Source organism: Bombus affinis, chromosome 5, assembly GCF_024516045.1.
Source record: "Bombus affinis isolate iyBomAffi1 chromosome 5, iyBomAffi1.2, whole genome shotgun sequence".
NCBI classification, from domain to species: domain Eukaryota; kingdom Metazoa; phylum Arthropoda; class Insecta; order Hymenoptera; family Apidae; genus Bombus; species Bombus affinis.
In genome coordinates this window covers 567,246-583,353 of record NC_066348.1, presented here as the reverse complement: position 1 = coordinate 583,353, position 16,108 = coordinate 567,246, and the positions used below count along the sequence as shown (strand labels likewise).

The window sequence follows — 16,108 nt, the reverse complement described above, 5'->3', positions numbered from 1 at the left end:
TTTTGTCCTCAATTTCTATATTTTCTCGTCAGTTTTTATTTGAAAATAGCTCGTTACGCGACGTTTTTTACTCGCCCATCACCGTATATTTCGCGTTTGACATGTCGTGAGACTCCTATACACGTCAATAAACTACGATTGTAACCTCTTTCTCGTTTCTGCCATAAAAGAAAGCAATGAACACCGGAATAGGTCCGAAGAGGAAACTAAACCACTGAGACAATTAAATGTAATCAACAAAGTACTTCTCGCGACAGAGCTGTTGTAATAAACTAGACAAAACAGTCTCTAATTTATGTTTTATTGCTGGTATTTATATTATGGTCTCAAGTACGTACCATAATTAATGTCTTAAATGGGGAACAGGTTGTTAAACAGGTGTTTTATTCCTGATACACCTCATTCACTATGCAATAATTAATTCTGTGGTTGGAACTTTCATAACCGTTTCAGTATATTCTTCTTTAAATATTGAAATAACAACTTAACATCGTAAATATAATTTGCAATAAAACGTCGCCATCTTATTTTGTTCTATAAAGTTTCATCCAAGTGGAAAAGCTTTGTCTCAAATCCAAGTGGCTGCCAAGGATAATTATTCGAAATTACATTCGTGACCCTTTCTCCGTCCACGGCGATTAAATTCGTGGGAATGGGTCGAGACACAATTACGCGAATTTTCGTTCTGTCAAACTCGCTTCGAACGATACCGAACGATCCCTCGATGATAATCGTATCGTTTCGCGAATTGGTCAATGGATAAACAGAATAAAAAGAGCGGCTAGCTATTCAGAATAGGAAACACCTCATGGATTCCGATAATCTTCAAATACACCATCAACGTACTCAGAATGTTGAGTTTTACGATTTACTTCAAGATCGTCGAAATCAGTGAAGCGTATTCTGTTCTATACGGTTTTGAATAATTACCAAAAGGCAAAAAGAGAAGATGGAAAAGAAAGAGCAAATGGTAGAGATAACACGACGTGCATAACGAAAATCCGAAATTATTCTACGCTTCCGTAACGAGCCTTGTAATTAGCTACAGCCGCAAATTGTCCTCCTGCATCTCTGCCTGCACTGTCTCGCACGGCCTTGTTCCTTCCATTTTAAACGGCGTATACCAGCCTCACGGTGGAGTACGCTTTAAAAGGACTGAGCTCGAGTACTAACGAATTCATGAAGTACCCTTCGAGCGTACGGATTTATTATTTCGTGCCATGAGCTTAAAGTTCCGCTTTTATGCACGTGGAGAACCGACGAACGCTCGAGATTGATCGTTAGTTGGTTTATTCGTGCGGTGTCTGATGGGCGATCGTCGGTTTCAATGGATGGGTTAGAATGGTTTACAACATGGTGTTGGTGTTTGGACGAATGAATTTCATATTTTTAAGTGGAAATTTCGTCGTTGGTGACTAATTACCTTGATTTGTATTGGGTTCGTTATTTGCCTGATTTTGCTGCTGTTTGAAAAGAGAATTTCTTGGTTGCTTTTGATGATAAAAGCGTTTATAAATTAAGAAGCTTTCTGAAGAAAGGGTTTCTACATCTATAATAAATAATATAGATTATATTTTCTAATCAAATAATTGAATATTCATTTAATGAATACCTGTAAGCGATAAAAGTATCTGTACGGAAAGGATTTGTCCGGAATATAAATTTGAACCTAAACTACTGTCATTGTCTCGTGTCTTTTGTAATTACAACCGTTCCCAGCAGACAGCAATCTGCGCACAATTTCACCATTCCCATCGTTCCACGTTAAAAATGAAATCCTGCGTCGCACCTGCGTTGCGTAATTACCACATCTTTGTCCTTTTTCAGTTTGTGAATCCGGCTAAGTAGACGTCTGATTCGTTTGAAGCGTCTCTTCAACCGCTTTTAATTAACGATTATTGTCTCTCATTCATATTTTCGTTTCCCTTCTTACTTTTTTCCTCGCGTCCATAGAATGAATATTTCAATCATGCTTCCGACTTGTCTAGGAATTACGTTATCATTCGTGTAACGCAGCCGTAGCGTGGTAATTCGGCGGCAGCGACGAAATTTTTCAAGATACGAAGCACGAAGTAATGAGAAGTAACGAGAATATCTCGCTGGGGTTAATGGATATTTTAATTAATGGACACAAGATGAAAATAATATCGTCCTGGTAGCTTTCTAGTGGTTTTGTCTTCGTCGGAAACTGCGGCTGATAATAGACCTGCTGGTTAATATTTGCGAAGATGATATAGCGAACCTTCGTTTCATAATGCAAAAAAGATCATTTGTTGAGCGTTGTGAAAGGATGTTGGTAGTTGGTTATCGATTATTTAGTTTATTCCCTTTCAGTTATTAACTTGTTTTCCGACGAATTTAATTATTTACTCTAAATTTACAAGATTGGGATAATAGTAGTAATTTATTCCATTTTATTTTGCCATTTTATTTATTGCTATTTTAATTTTGTTTAAAATGTACAACGAATGCCCGCATATATCTGGAATTGGGCTGAAATGCTGATTGGCTTGTTATCTTCCCAAAGTAAGGAAAAACTAGCAAACACAAGCTTCGCAGAGTTACACTCGAGTTCCGGGCTCTAGATGCGCATACACAGTATGCACATATTTGCACTTGTATACATATATGTACGAATATACATGATAGAACTACGGTCAACTGTAGCTTAGGGAAAGATGTACTTACTCTATATAATTCCACATCGGCGGTAATTATTAATTAATTTTTCCATTAATTATTAATTAGAATAAGGTCAGAAAAAGACGCTGATGGCTGAGTGGCATTAATAATTTCAAATAAAGTGTTAAAATTTTCCCTTTCATATGTTCATGTGATGCATTTTTAAATCACATGATTTTTAAATCAATCGATCAATTTGATTTTGAATCAACTTGTTTCTTGCATTAGTAATAACGTTTCAATACTTTACTGTAATATCCTTTATTACTATCTCGATAAACGATCTTTTCTTTCATTTTTTATTTAACAGGTATCAACTAAATCGTTACGATCTGGAGTCTTGAAAGTATGAATCGTATATTTTGTATTAATACCAAATGCAAACACAAGAGAAAAGAGGATATGTTTGTCTCGTATATGTCTACACAGTAAAAAATCCTCCTCAAACAACGTTAGCTTTATTAAAGTAAATAAATTAACAGCTTTGAGTGTCCTGAATTATTTATTAATTTGGAATTTTAATTACATTACGTCTGTTAGAGTTAATTAAATCAATATGCACTATCGTGTAAAAGTTTACATGAAAGAGAAGAACAAATTGCGACGATGATAAACGAGAAATAATTTGGACAAATTAGAACGGTATAATCGGTGTGCAGACATTTTTCTGGCATCGCCCCGAGATGATACATAGCCGCGCATAGTTCTGTCGTTATCACGGTGAAATGTACAATAATGTACGTACGTGGTACTTATGTACTGGCTAACGTAGAAAACAACGACGTGTTTCTCGCACGGCTGTCAGTTTCAGCCGCTGGCTCAGTCAGCTAAGAAGGACCGGTGCAGCTGATAAAACAAAGAGTAGGGGTTGGAGAATGCGGCAAACGAAGCAAACAGTCTGGCAACGATTCCATTCGAGTTCTCCCCTTGTCACCCGGTCCGGAAAAATAACGCGAAATCGTGGAATCAGCACTGTCTCGACAACGCGCTCCACTCCACCAGTTCGAAACTTCGATTTTCTCAAACTATCTCTGTCCGGAGTGGATATTTCGTGAAAATTCATCAAACGATGAATTTAATATCGTGTATTGTTACGTAGGATATTCAAAAAGTAGGGAGCCGATAGGAAAAAGGCCGTGGAAACTAAACTTAACGCTGATTTAATGTTAAAGTAAAAAAACATGCGCGAAAGAAACGTTACAAAAAATGTATAATCAAGCAGGGATGCTTAAAATGTAAAAGCTTTTGTGAATCGCCATTATAATTCTAATTAGTCTTCAGTCTCGAATACTTTAAAATTACAATGTTGTTAACGTTATGTTATCTGAAATGTCTTCACGGTTTCCAATCCTTCGATCTGAAAAATGAATTTCTGATTGAAAATGCCTTGAAACTTAGCACGTATTCCTTACTCAAAATAGATACTGTCACATTTAACATAATTTTATTATCATGATTGCAAGAATATTATTTTCATGGAAATTTTCTATTATTTCTTCTCTTGGAAGTATTGGAAAAAATCAGTATACCTAATTATAATTATATACGTGAGTTTCTCCAACGACAAGTTCTTGTGTTCACCTTTTCTTGGTCTCCTTTTCGGTTGGTCTCGTTAACTAAATTGTTTTTCTCTGAGTGAAATCATTTCGGAAATCCTAGTGGAAGCTTACTTTCGTTTCCCGGAACTTTCGAAACGAGGTGAAGTTTTAAAAAATCGCGAGAACTTGGCGCAAGGGAAATTCGTAGGAGAATTCTGGGGTTAGCCAGTTGTTAGTTCTCACGGTGTTGCTGAATCACGGTTTTGTTCGAAAATGTTTGAAGATGCGATTAAAAGTTGAGGAAATAGGTGGATTTGACGAACTATTGATTTCACTTATGAAAATTAAATCCCTTACCCTTCCGATGCCATATCTTTTTCAGAATTAGCTTATTATCGCCAAGGGATTGAGTCATAAATTCGTTCACATTTCGTTAAATAAGTCTGATAAAATCAGTGGATTCAGACAGGCGTATTTTCACATTCTCGCACATTTTCAAATAATTTTTACAACGTTCTCCGTAATCTCTTACTTAGCTCTTTCCCATAAACGCATAAATATCCACAATGTACATATCACAAATTCCACTCCTCCAGCAAAAAAACATTCTTTTCATCCAGTATCCAAGGAAAAAGCAATAGCTTCGAAAGTTCGAAAAGTATTTCCGGTCCACAACCCATTTTCCACTGTTCAAAGGGTTGAAACGCGCCAGAGCGAACAACGTTAATGAACACTCTTCCCGGGTCCATCCTATGAACAAAGGATTCTTTCGAGGCGGATTTCGCGCGAATCGAAGCGAGAGTTGACAGGATGAAAAATTCGTCGAGACCACAGCAGAACGGAGGGAAAAAATTAGGCGAGACCGGAAAACCGGCCGCGCCCTTTCCTTTTTCACTGCAGCCTGACTCTTCCACCCCGTGTTCCAGCACTCTGCCGAGCATTATTTTATCTGGTTCTGAATTCGGAACGGGATCAGGCTGAGTGCGACATTGTTGGCCACAATTTCGGCCTCGCGAACCCACTTCGCGTTTGTTTCGCCCGAAATGAAATAATTCCGAGCGGCAACGCTCGCTAGCATCGAGTGTTTCCTTTTCTACCTCGTTCGAGGATGGTTCACGGTTGCCAGAACATCGCGTAAAATTCGTTATATTGCGCGGTATGTTCCTGAAACCTGATAGAGTAAAATTGGGATTTTATGACAATTTTTGGAGTCCTTGTTTGAAGTCCTTGGAATCGATAAAAATATGTACCGTGTAGATGTTTTTAATAAAATGTTAATTTTATTTGGTTTTGCTGCGATAAGAATTTGATTATGTAGATATATATAGCTATTGATTTTTTATGCTACTTATATAGAGGACTTTTAATTCTTATTACAACGTTCGTGTAGGTATCTCTTTTAGGAGGTGTGATAAAAATGAGTTAATGATAATGTAATAATCTTTTCATATTTCTTTTCACGAATATAATAAAAGTCGGAATAGCGTACTGTAATACGTAAATATGTAATGTCTGTATTTTGAAACGCGATAATAATATCCTAGTAATGAAAGCGGATATTTAATTATATCATTTTCACCTACTTGCTTTTTGAAGATACGTGCTAGCAGAATGGTTGTAATTTTAATTAAATGGAAAAGCCTCCGGCAAATATCTTAGACGAGTTTCTCAAAATGATAACAATAATAATAATAATAATAATAATAATAATAGAAATACATTATATATGATATAATTGCAGGAGTCTAAAAGGATGGTTTATGGTCACGCTATAATAGAGAAGGTTAAAAAATTCTAAAACCTGAAATAATTGTAAAACTTTTAATACGTATAGCTTGTAACTATGTGAATTTTTGTGAATATACGACTTTAATTTTTACGTGAATCGTCTGGTTGCATGCGAGCAAGTCTTTTTATTTTCGAGTGTGAGCTCCACTTTTGTATAATTCATGTAGAGCGTTTTCCACAGTTGAGAGAAATTAAGTGTTTCTTGAACGAACAAAACGCGAGCGGCGTAATTCGTCTAAATATAAAACGTGGCAGAGTTCCGTAGAAAATGTACAGCAGATATTTCCCACGTATCGCCTCAATCTTAAAGAAAAGCATATTTAGTATTTTGGCGCTAAAAAAGGAAGAGAAGTATTTTGCTTCGAAAGAATAACTGAGCTCTTTTCTATTTATTAAAACTTTAAATCTCTACGGAGAGATTATTTTAGAATATATACGTCACATTTTATCAAACAAATACAGTTATAAATACAATTTACTTGGTTCTGTTTTTCAAGGCAGATAGGTTTCCGGAAAAAGAAATTCGTGTAAAAGGTATACAGTGTGATGGAAACATAGAGCGTGGAAACCTAATGCTTTCTTTTCATTTATACTGGAGATTTAATACAAATAATAAGTTATTTTCGAACAAATCATATCAAAGTTTTTAATTAAACCAATACCTAGTTGATTTTTTTCATTTGGACTCATCTTGCACTTTACAAACTTGTAAAGACGATTATATGCGCATTATGCGCACCAGAGACCTCACTAGATCATTTTTACTTGAAACAAATAGTCAGCAATTAAATTCCAGAAATCAAAATTATAATGGAAATCGAAAAAAGTTACCCAAAAAAGTTTCGAGCGCAGAAGGTTAAATTCAAATGAATGTTTTTAGAAAGTCACCATTTTAACAATTAACTCGCATAAAAAAATATTCGTGTCGTTAAAACGCGTGGAAGTAGAATCGGATTCTTTTTTTAAGTCCTGTTAAATCAGAATCATGTAAAAACAAAACTAGATACACTAATCAATCAAAGCGTAGAAAACTTGTCTTTATCGCTATTACATCATAATTAAATACTTCAATTAAGCTGTTCCACTTTTATTTATTGTCGAATTCTGTCAGTGGCTTAATTTTTGCACGATACTGAACATGCTAATTATCGAACACCAGCTGGGTTGCTTGCTTTTTTTCGTGTTTGAATCAAGGCAATTAAGTATTCTATATTTATTCTAATGAATATTCTATATTCTAACGAATAAAAGCACGCTAATCAAGAGAAGAGTCGGTTCTAGACGACGCAGAATCGTGTTAAAAGATTTAATCCGCGAACGATTATTGGACAAAGGTACTCTGGAATTGACTGATACATAGCGCGAATTAATTTCTAACGACGACGACGATATTGAAAATTATCGATAGAATAGAATTGTCGATAATAAAGTAACACATCTGTCGTTGAATAAAGGTTACGGGAGTATCTATATTCGACTTCGAACTGAATGTCATGCTTTTAATGGAACATAGATATCTGGTCGTTCATATCGATGCATCGGTAAATTTATTTAATCCTTTGCATATCTGAGTTCCATAAAATATTTTTAGAGAGTATTAAGATATGTGTAATTTTTTGTGCTGGAGTAGATTAGTCGCGTAGTAGTGATACACATATATGAGTATGAGTGTGTAGAAATATGTGCGTGCACAGCGTCTCGTAAAACAGATGAATGCAACTATTCCGTTAGTAGTGTGGTATGGAAGATGGTGAGACAAAGAGAGTGCTGAGACGCGTTCAAATGTATATCGACGAAGATCTTGTATTTTATTGTTGTTTAATCCGTGCCTTTCGGCTTTGGACGAACTTTCGGTTTTACATCTCTTATGTCTATTTCTCTTCTTATATGTCTACCTCCCCTCTTATCCACTCTATTCTATTGCACTCCCTTAATTACTCTATCCCTAACAACTAATGACTAAAAACTATTGCAACTTTGGGTTTTAGCTTCCTTGCCGTGCTTCCTTCCTGTCGTTTTCTCTTCTCTTCCCTATTACTGCTTTCAGTTCTGTTAAACCTTCTCCAGTCTCATTTAGCATTTTTCCTATGTCCTTTGGTCCTTCCGTTATTTCACATTCTTCTATTACATGTCTTCTTTCCTTCTACATAGTCTGCATCTTTTTTCTCCCTCTTCTTTCCAGTATTCCCTTGCTTTGGTCTCATTTCCACATCTGAATCTTGCCAATATTCTTCTATCCTTCCACTTCATCCTCCCTTCTAAGTACTTTGGTAATTTTTCTTTGGCTATATTTCTGTAGTGTATATTATATTTGGATTCCCTTACCCTTTCCCCCTCTCTTCTGCTTCTCTCTTTCTACTTTCTTCTATAATTTGGTTTGCTTCTATAATTTGCTCCTCTCTTGCTTCTATCTGCGTCCCTCCCTTTCTCACCTCTTCTAGTCCCTTCTTTCTCTTTCTTGCTTTTTTCCCTTCATGGCTATTCCCCCAGTTTCTCTCTCTTTCCTTTATACATTCCTTTACTAATTCCTTTTTTGATTCTAGGGCTTTCTCTTCGTACTTTGCTGCTCTTTTTAATGCTTTTTCTTTTATTTCTATTATCTTGCATTCTTCTATCAATATATAATTTGGCGTTGTCATATCTAAGCCTAATATCCATTTCGCATATCTTCTTTGTACTCTATCCAGTCTTTCCTCCATGTTCTAACCCCATACCTCTACTCCAAACAGCACCACGCTCTCTACCAGTGCTCCAAACAGCACCACGCTCTCTACCAGTGCTCCAAACAGAAGATCTTGTAAATCACATATTAAATAAATCTGAAACTATTTTGATATCAATTATAAGTGCAATCTAAATGTTCCTATATATTTATTTCGGCGATTAAGGTCTACAATTCTCAACAGAGAATTATTGTTGTTAGATTTATAGATTAATTATCTATTACTATTATTCTATCACTTAAATCTTATACTTAATCTTGAAAATTTTTACAAATATCTCCGTCTATAAATACATACGTAATATCACAGGAAATATCGTATGTAATAAACAGTTGAAAGTTTAAGTGAATTTTTAAGAAGTTTCAAATTATCCGATAACTGAGTAGCACAAGTTGTTAATTGCCCGGTAAAGGGAGCAAAACTTGGGTATTTCGAACATCGATCAACTAATTAAAGACAGTTACAAGAATAATTGCTGATAAGACTGTCCAACTAACCAGAAACTCGGTTGCTCCCAATATTAATAACCAACTGCAAGCCTGATTACTTCCTGAAGACTGTAACTAACAACTGGCCATTAACTAGCTACTCCGGGGCCATCGTTTTCTCCGAATATTACAATCTCTGTTACACAGTTTCGGACGTGCTGGAACTTACCACGTGTTGGGTGAACTTTGGTATAAACGCGAAGATTCCTTCAAGACTCGAATCCGCTGCGCAACTAATTTCTGAACCTCCCGTCTGTGTGTTTTCACAGGAAACACGACAGGTGGAAATTTTGCACTGCAAATATGTATATGAAGAGCTGAGACTCACAGTTCACTATTGTGATAAATTAAGAATGTAAGCTTTATCACGAATATAGACATTTAAAAATTCTTAAAACAAATTAACTAACTAACTGACTGACTTATCCTCAAGGTCTTCGACCTTGCTAAAAATTTCTCCTTCTAACGTAATATAAATAGACTAACGATTTAATTGAAGCTTCTGTCATAATTTTCTTCTTTGTTGCAATTGGTACAAAATGATTGCTTCGCAAGTTCGATGGACAAACTATTATATCTTACGAGTAGTATTCGAACCCTATGAAAGAAACCTTAGATATTGAATTCGATTCGGATTTATAAGTACATATTGAACTTGATCTTATCGCTCTCTATAAACCTAAATTCGATTTTCAATCGAAGACACGGACGAGGAACATAATTCTCAACAGTGTGCTCCACCTTCCACGAATTCGTTCGTTGCAACGGTACGCTACTCGCCCGAGGAAAAGAACGGAGAAAAGTGTCCGAAAGAGGTAAATAAACAAAACGGCGAACGAGCAAGAGCTAAGCAAAGCTTGCAGAAAATCTTGGGACATAGCACGGTCGAGTTCCTCCTCGAGGATGTCCTCGTTGCTACGTTTTCGTTTAAAATTGATTGATTCTTTTGAAACCTCTAATCTTTCTAATTTTGAAAAGCTGAGTGAAACGGGAAGATCCTTCGAAAATTGAACGAAACTTTTGCGCAAATTTTACATAAAAAATGGTTCGTGTAAAAATAAAAAGCAAGAAACGAATAGCTTTAAGTTTGAGCAAGGATTTAACTTAATTAACTTCCTTCGTGTAATTTCCAGAAATTTTTATGAGATTTTGTTGAGAATTGCACAAGTATGAAGATTAATTTTACGTTGACAGTGAAGTGATATTGACTGACACTTTTGAAATTGCTTTTACTTAAAAGTATAGTTATAGTAAAAGTAAAGTTATAGTAAAGAAATCAAATAAATCTTTGTTATTGCATTCAATAGTCGTCAATTTTTTAGTACAAGATTTGATCAGTGATTTTAAACAGTTATTTCATTTCGATCAAGAATTCGATTTCGAGATTTCCTTTGAAATCTGGCATAACTTGCTTGTCATCGAAAAAAGATATTGCGTTCGAAGTAAAGTGGACTCGCAATAATCAAACACGACATTTTTTATATTCTGTTACGTGTAATTATATGTAACGCCACGTTACCAAATACACATGCAGGATACAGCTGCTCATTTTACGTATTGGAATTTTTAAATAATAGAACAAGAACATTAAAGTCAAGTTACATAGGATTACAGTCGACTTTCCAAACTGTAAGTTAGCAATCGGACCACAGAAAAGGGAAATTGCAAAAAGAAATATAAGATCGGTGTCAAATAATCGCACGAACGAAAATAGATGTAACGAGAAACAAAAAGAACCGGTCTCAGGGGTGGTTACGTTCACAGGCGAATGGAACTGCGAAACCGGAAGCACCGCGAGAGAATTATTTCGAGGGCGTGAGGGAAAAGCGTAATTACTACGAAAATTGCTTCCACCGATTTATATTCTCGTTGGACGACCGCGGCGAGAAATGAAAAATGAAATCTCGACGAGCCTTGGGGCGAAAATATCGTTCCGAACGAAAACAGAGGAATTCCGGTCGCAGATGGTAGGGAAATTCCTGACAGAGTCCCATACACCTTACAACGAACTTAATTTCCGAATCGAATTCCGACGATTTGTAATTCCGCCTAGTTCGGTCGTGCTCTAATGAAATCGCATGAAGTACGAGTGTAATTAGCATTCTCTGGTGTATTAATAGTTACATTGCCAATGTGAAACTAATGGCGTCGAGCAGGATTAGATGCAGGGAAATTAAGAATGGTAACCGAGTAGCGTAGTTTCACGCAGCTATTATTATACATTATCCTGTCTCTTGTTAGTTGTTGAATTTTATCACAGAGATTTGTTCTTAGAAGGAACGATAAGCAGAAACAGGGAGAAATAAAATTACAATCTAATATTATATTCGCCTGAAAATAGAAGTACTCATTTTTACAGGTGAAGATCACAAAAGTCATCAAGAATACTTTCTACGTTATTTGGAAATTATAAGAAGTACCTACTCTTAGCTCTTTCTTTATACTCCATCTTCTTTCGTAATTTCTGGTAGAAACACGACATTCTTGCAATTATTTTTTTGAAGCAATACGCAAGAGAAAGCATTATTAAAACTTTCACCAAACAAATGTTCTGTAAAGCAAACTTTTTCTACCTTGTTTCCTCTGAATTATTCTTGTGTAGAGATGAAACATCGCCACCCTTGGCCAACTTTTGTGACACGAAGCGACTGCTTGTTTCCGGACTCGGAGACACAGAAATTCGCGGAATTTTCGCGTTTTCCCCGTAGGCGTTTTCCCCGTTTCATGGAAAATATCGTAGCTGGTGAAAAGCGAGCTGCATTTCCCGGATGAAGGGTGGTGCGATCGCTCCGTGAAATGGAGGACGAACTAGCGAGAGAAAGAAGGGATTTGAATTCCAAGGAAAAGTTTGAATTAGAGGGAATAGTGATGCCAAGGGATTTCTCTTGAAATGACGGATCAATGAGTAGTTTCCTTTATGATGATAGAATGACAAAGTTGGGAAATTGAGTAGGCCACAAATATTGGAAAGGGGCTCGTATTTTAGATAACATCTTTGATGTAACAGCGGCAGATTCTTTACCCGAAGATTTCGTTTATATTTTCTAACATAGGTATTTTGAATTTTTTAAAGTCAATAACGCGAATACAAAGTAAAAATTACAGCACGATAAAATCCAATTAATTTCCAAATATTTATTTAATAATCGACGCTCAACGATATAATTTAATATTACTAAAGTTTCAGAACTTTTATTAAACTTATTAAAAAGATACCCGACTATGGACAGAGTATCGAACTATCGTGCCCAAAAAACGAGAGAAGGAAGAAAGGATAGAATTTACGTTGGAAATTTTACACAACACCGACTTCAAGACCATAAACCCGCAAGCAAAAATCCATAGTAAAATAGACGTCCGCCCAAACGTTCAAACTATAAATTCTGTCCTCGCAAAATCAAAAATCTCAGCAGCCTTGATACTCTCTAAAGCGGACAATGCAAGTCATTGCGAATATTCTCTCAACCAAACCTGTTGGTGGTAGCAGATATTTTTGAAGCTATGTTAAAGTTTCTTTGCCAGGTTTACGACTCGCTAACTTTTTACCCACAAGCAGCAATCCGAGCGTTAATTGCGTAGCGGCAAAAATGGTGAAACGAAGCAATCCGTGAAACTCTTGAAAACGATACGACCAGCTGCCTCGTAAATCTTTACACATTCAAATCTGCTCGCTAAGATGAGGAATTTTCAAGGGAAAATTTCCATTGCTTCGAGATGTGATCGATGTCTTATCTCTGCCTTCGCAGTATCGTCAGAGGGAATCATCTTTTGAAGAAATATGGGAATTCTATAATGTGAAGAAGATTATAAAATGCTTCGTTTATTGTACATTATCACTCAAAAGTTTGTGGTTACTTTTCTAGTTATAAAATTAGAGGTGCGAAAGTCTAGGATGGTTTTATCTTCTATGAGAACTGTTTTAGAATGTCAGTTTTCAAAGTTGATGTACAATAAAAAATACTTAATTAATTTAGATTTTATCTAATGCACTTTATCGAAGATGTAATTAACACATTCACTGCCAACTACGAAGTATCTCGTAGTAAGCGTACGTATCAAGATTGCCGAACTACGAGATATCTCGTAGTTTGCGCTAGAAATTATAAGATAGTTATAAATTTGCGTTAGAAATTATTAGAAAGAATGAACGAAAATTTTATATAATAATATTCATATAATAGTATATAGATTTTGTGAAATTCCATGTTTCCTTTAGAATAAAATCTTGGCACCTAGGGCAAAACGCTTTAAATTTGCCTAGCAATGAATGGGTTAATGTAAAATATTTTTATTTCAATTATTCCTGTAATATACCTTTAAGGATTTCATTCCATTTTATTCTCTATCTCTTGTATCTTTAAACACGAAGATTAAAAACTCATTTGAATTATAAACGTAATTCTACCTTGATTTCTTTGCTCGTGAAACATCGATAAAAGACAATCGTTATTAGCACCCCCGAGATAGAATACAAACGCGAAAAGTCGTTGTACAGATACTTGCGTACGCGAAATCGTTTCAATTTATTAAAACGTGTAGCAACGCATTCTGTAGATCAAACAACGTTTACTAATAAATATAATTTTATTAACAGCGGTAAGAGGATTGCATTAATTACAATTTTTACACGCCATTCTGAAGATTCTCCGGAAAACGGTCAACGTTAATTAAAATTATTGTACGTATAGGGTACGGTAATATAATACGGTAATATGAGTATATGAATTCCACTTTCGTATATGCAACCGAAAATCGAGGAAGAAAGTCAAAGTAATCCATGCAGAACAAATTAAAGATAAATTAGAATTCAAATTAGAATAATCTACAACAAAAAATCCCAACCAGTAAATTATGCAATAAAGAATCAGGATATTCATCACGGTACATTAACCAGAAAAAATCTCTCCCACAAGACACTTTACCGTCAGACCAATAAATTAAAAAGCAAAAAAAAATTAGGATAGCTCGGTTACCAGAAAAAAAAAACCCTGCTATTCCACGCGAACACGTCGCTGGAAGCATGCGTAACAGCAAAGTAGTCTGGAATCGTTATCGCGGAAGGTAACGCGGCGCAATTATACGTGCTCCGGGGCTAGCACCGAGCAAGTACGATAGTTGTAAATTCTGAGAAGCGGATCTGATCCTTCCAGAAGTCCTGTACTAGCGCCAGCAACTGGCAAGGCAATCTCCGCGTAAAATCTCTAGGAAAATATTGAAAATTGCAAGACTTCCTAACTACGCCAAGGTAATTGTAGCAGTCTCTCCTTTCATGGTATAACAAACTACGAAATCATATTCCATCTTTCGCCGTATGCACCACGATTCCCAATGAAGCATCGACAGGACAACGAGACGCGCGTCCTTCTTTTCTTCAAACAACAACGAGCTTAGCATTTTTATCGCAACCGCGTTTATGCGCCCAAAGGAATTCGTGATATCGAAGCGAATAAGGAAGAAGGAGCCGGGGGCTGTGTTAACCATCCGACGAAGCTGCGTTCTCTTTGTATTTGAAATACCTGAATTCTCCGCGGTACAACCGCTCTGGAATTTTTGTTCCCTATTGTGGGAATACGAGGTTCCTGGCTGTTTCCTGTTTCTCGTGGAGAATCGAAATACGAATTGAGAATGCAATGGAGAATTAATCTCTGCGAGATTGTTGGTGTTCAGCCGCGAGTTGAAATAAACCGCATTACACGGCATTTGGCAGGACGTGTGATATTACTGGACTCAGTATTCTTCTGCATTTTCTGATATTTTAAAAGAAAGTGGACGATATTTACACAGTGTATACTGTATACTTGTGTACTTGCAACAAACCGTGATGCTTTGCAAGAGTGACGAAACGGCGGGAGTAAAACAGACTCGACCCGCGGTAAATGAAAATTTCAAATTATCGTCAGCGTGATAGATCGACCGATGACAAAAACGATATTATTTGGATGTAGGTGGCATTGCTAGTAATTGTATTTTGTATAATGTTTCCATTATTATTATTAGCCGATCGGTCTCTGAATAATTTTCGAGAGAAACTTGGACAAATTTTCAGCGAACGCGTTGGCAAAAAGTTAAATGGAAAATCATTCTATATTCATGCGGAAACATATAATAATTGTATCGTCTGTGAAGGCTTTATTCGGTATTTGTAACTACATATCGAGCCTGATACAATTCTCGAAAATTAACATTATTCATTTTGAAAGCTAAATTTTTTTCTCGATGTACATACTGGAACAGAACGCAATTCACATTATTTTCGAAATAACAAATGTGAAATTCATGGGATGTGTTAAATAGCCAATATTATAGGTATACTGCTGTCGAAATTCATAAATCTTCAATTAAAATAAAATTCAATGCTCGTCGAATCGAAACGCATTGATTTCTAAAAATATAATGATTTAAATGGCTCGAGATTTAATTATCATTTATATTTCAGCTTTACGTATATGTATGCGATCTTGATTTTCCCTTCGATTTAACATGACGTACGAGCGACGAATTAATCCAGATTCCGACACACATGTTGAACTTAATCCTGTCATTACATGTAAACAAGATGTAAATTCGCGTATCTATCGTTCATAAGTAGGTACTATTTGTGATAACGTATTGCCATGTTACTGTATAGCATTGTCAGATGCGAACAATATCGATTAATTATCTATCCGACGCTTACAATCGATAGAGCGACGAACTATTCAGCAGAGCAGATATCCATTTTCACATGTTTCCCTGGTAATAAATTATTAGAATTTTTATGGAACATGCTGCTCGCTTTGTTTAAAAAACGGAGATAAAAGTATAGATTTAAATGGGAGAACACAGGGATATTTTTCCATCCCTTTATCAATTTTCTGTTTAATAGAGAATTTTGTATTTTAAAAGTTCG

At 35.8% G+C, this 16,108-nt stretch overlaps 1 long non-coding RNA gene across 1 annotated transcript; it reads right to left on the bottom strand.

The window, feature by feature from the left end:
• Positions 1–8,087: 8,087 nt before the first annotated feature.
• Positions 8,088–10,357, bottom strand: LOC126916193 (uncharacterized). The gene is made up of 2 exons (XR_007710489.1): positions 8,753–10,357; positions 8,088–8,722 (listed from the first exon to the last, which is right to left on the bottom strand). It is a non-coding gene; the product is annotated as an uncharacterized LOC126916193 (long non-coding RNA).
• Between the last annotated feature and the right edge of the window lie 5,751 nt (positions 10,358–16,108).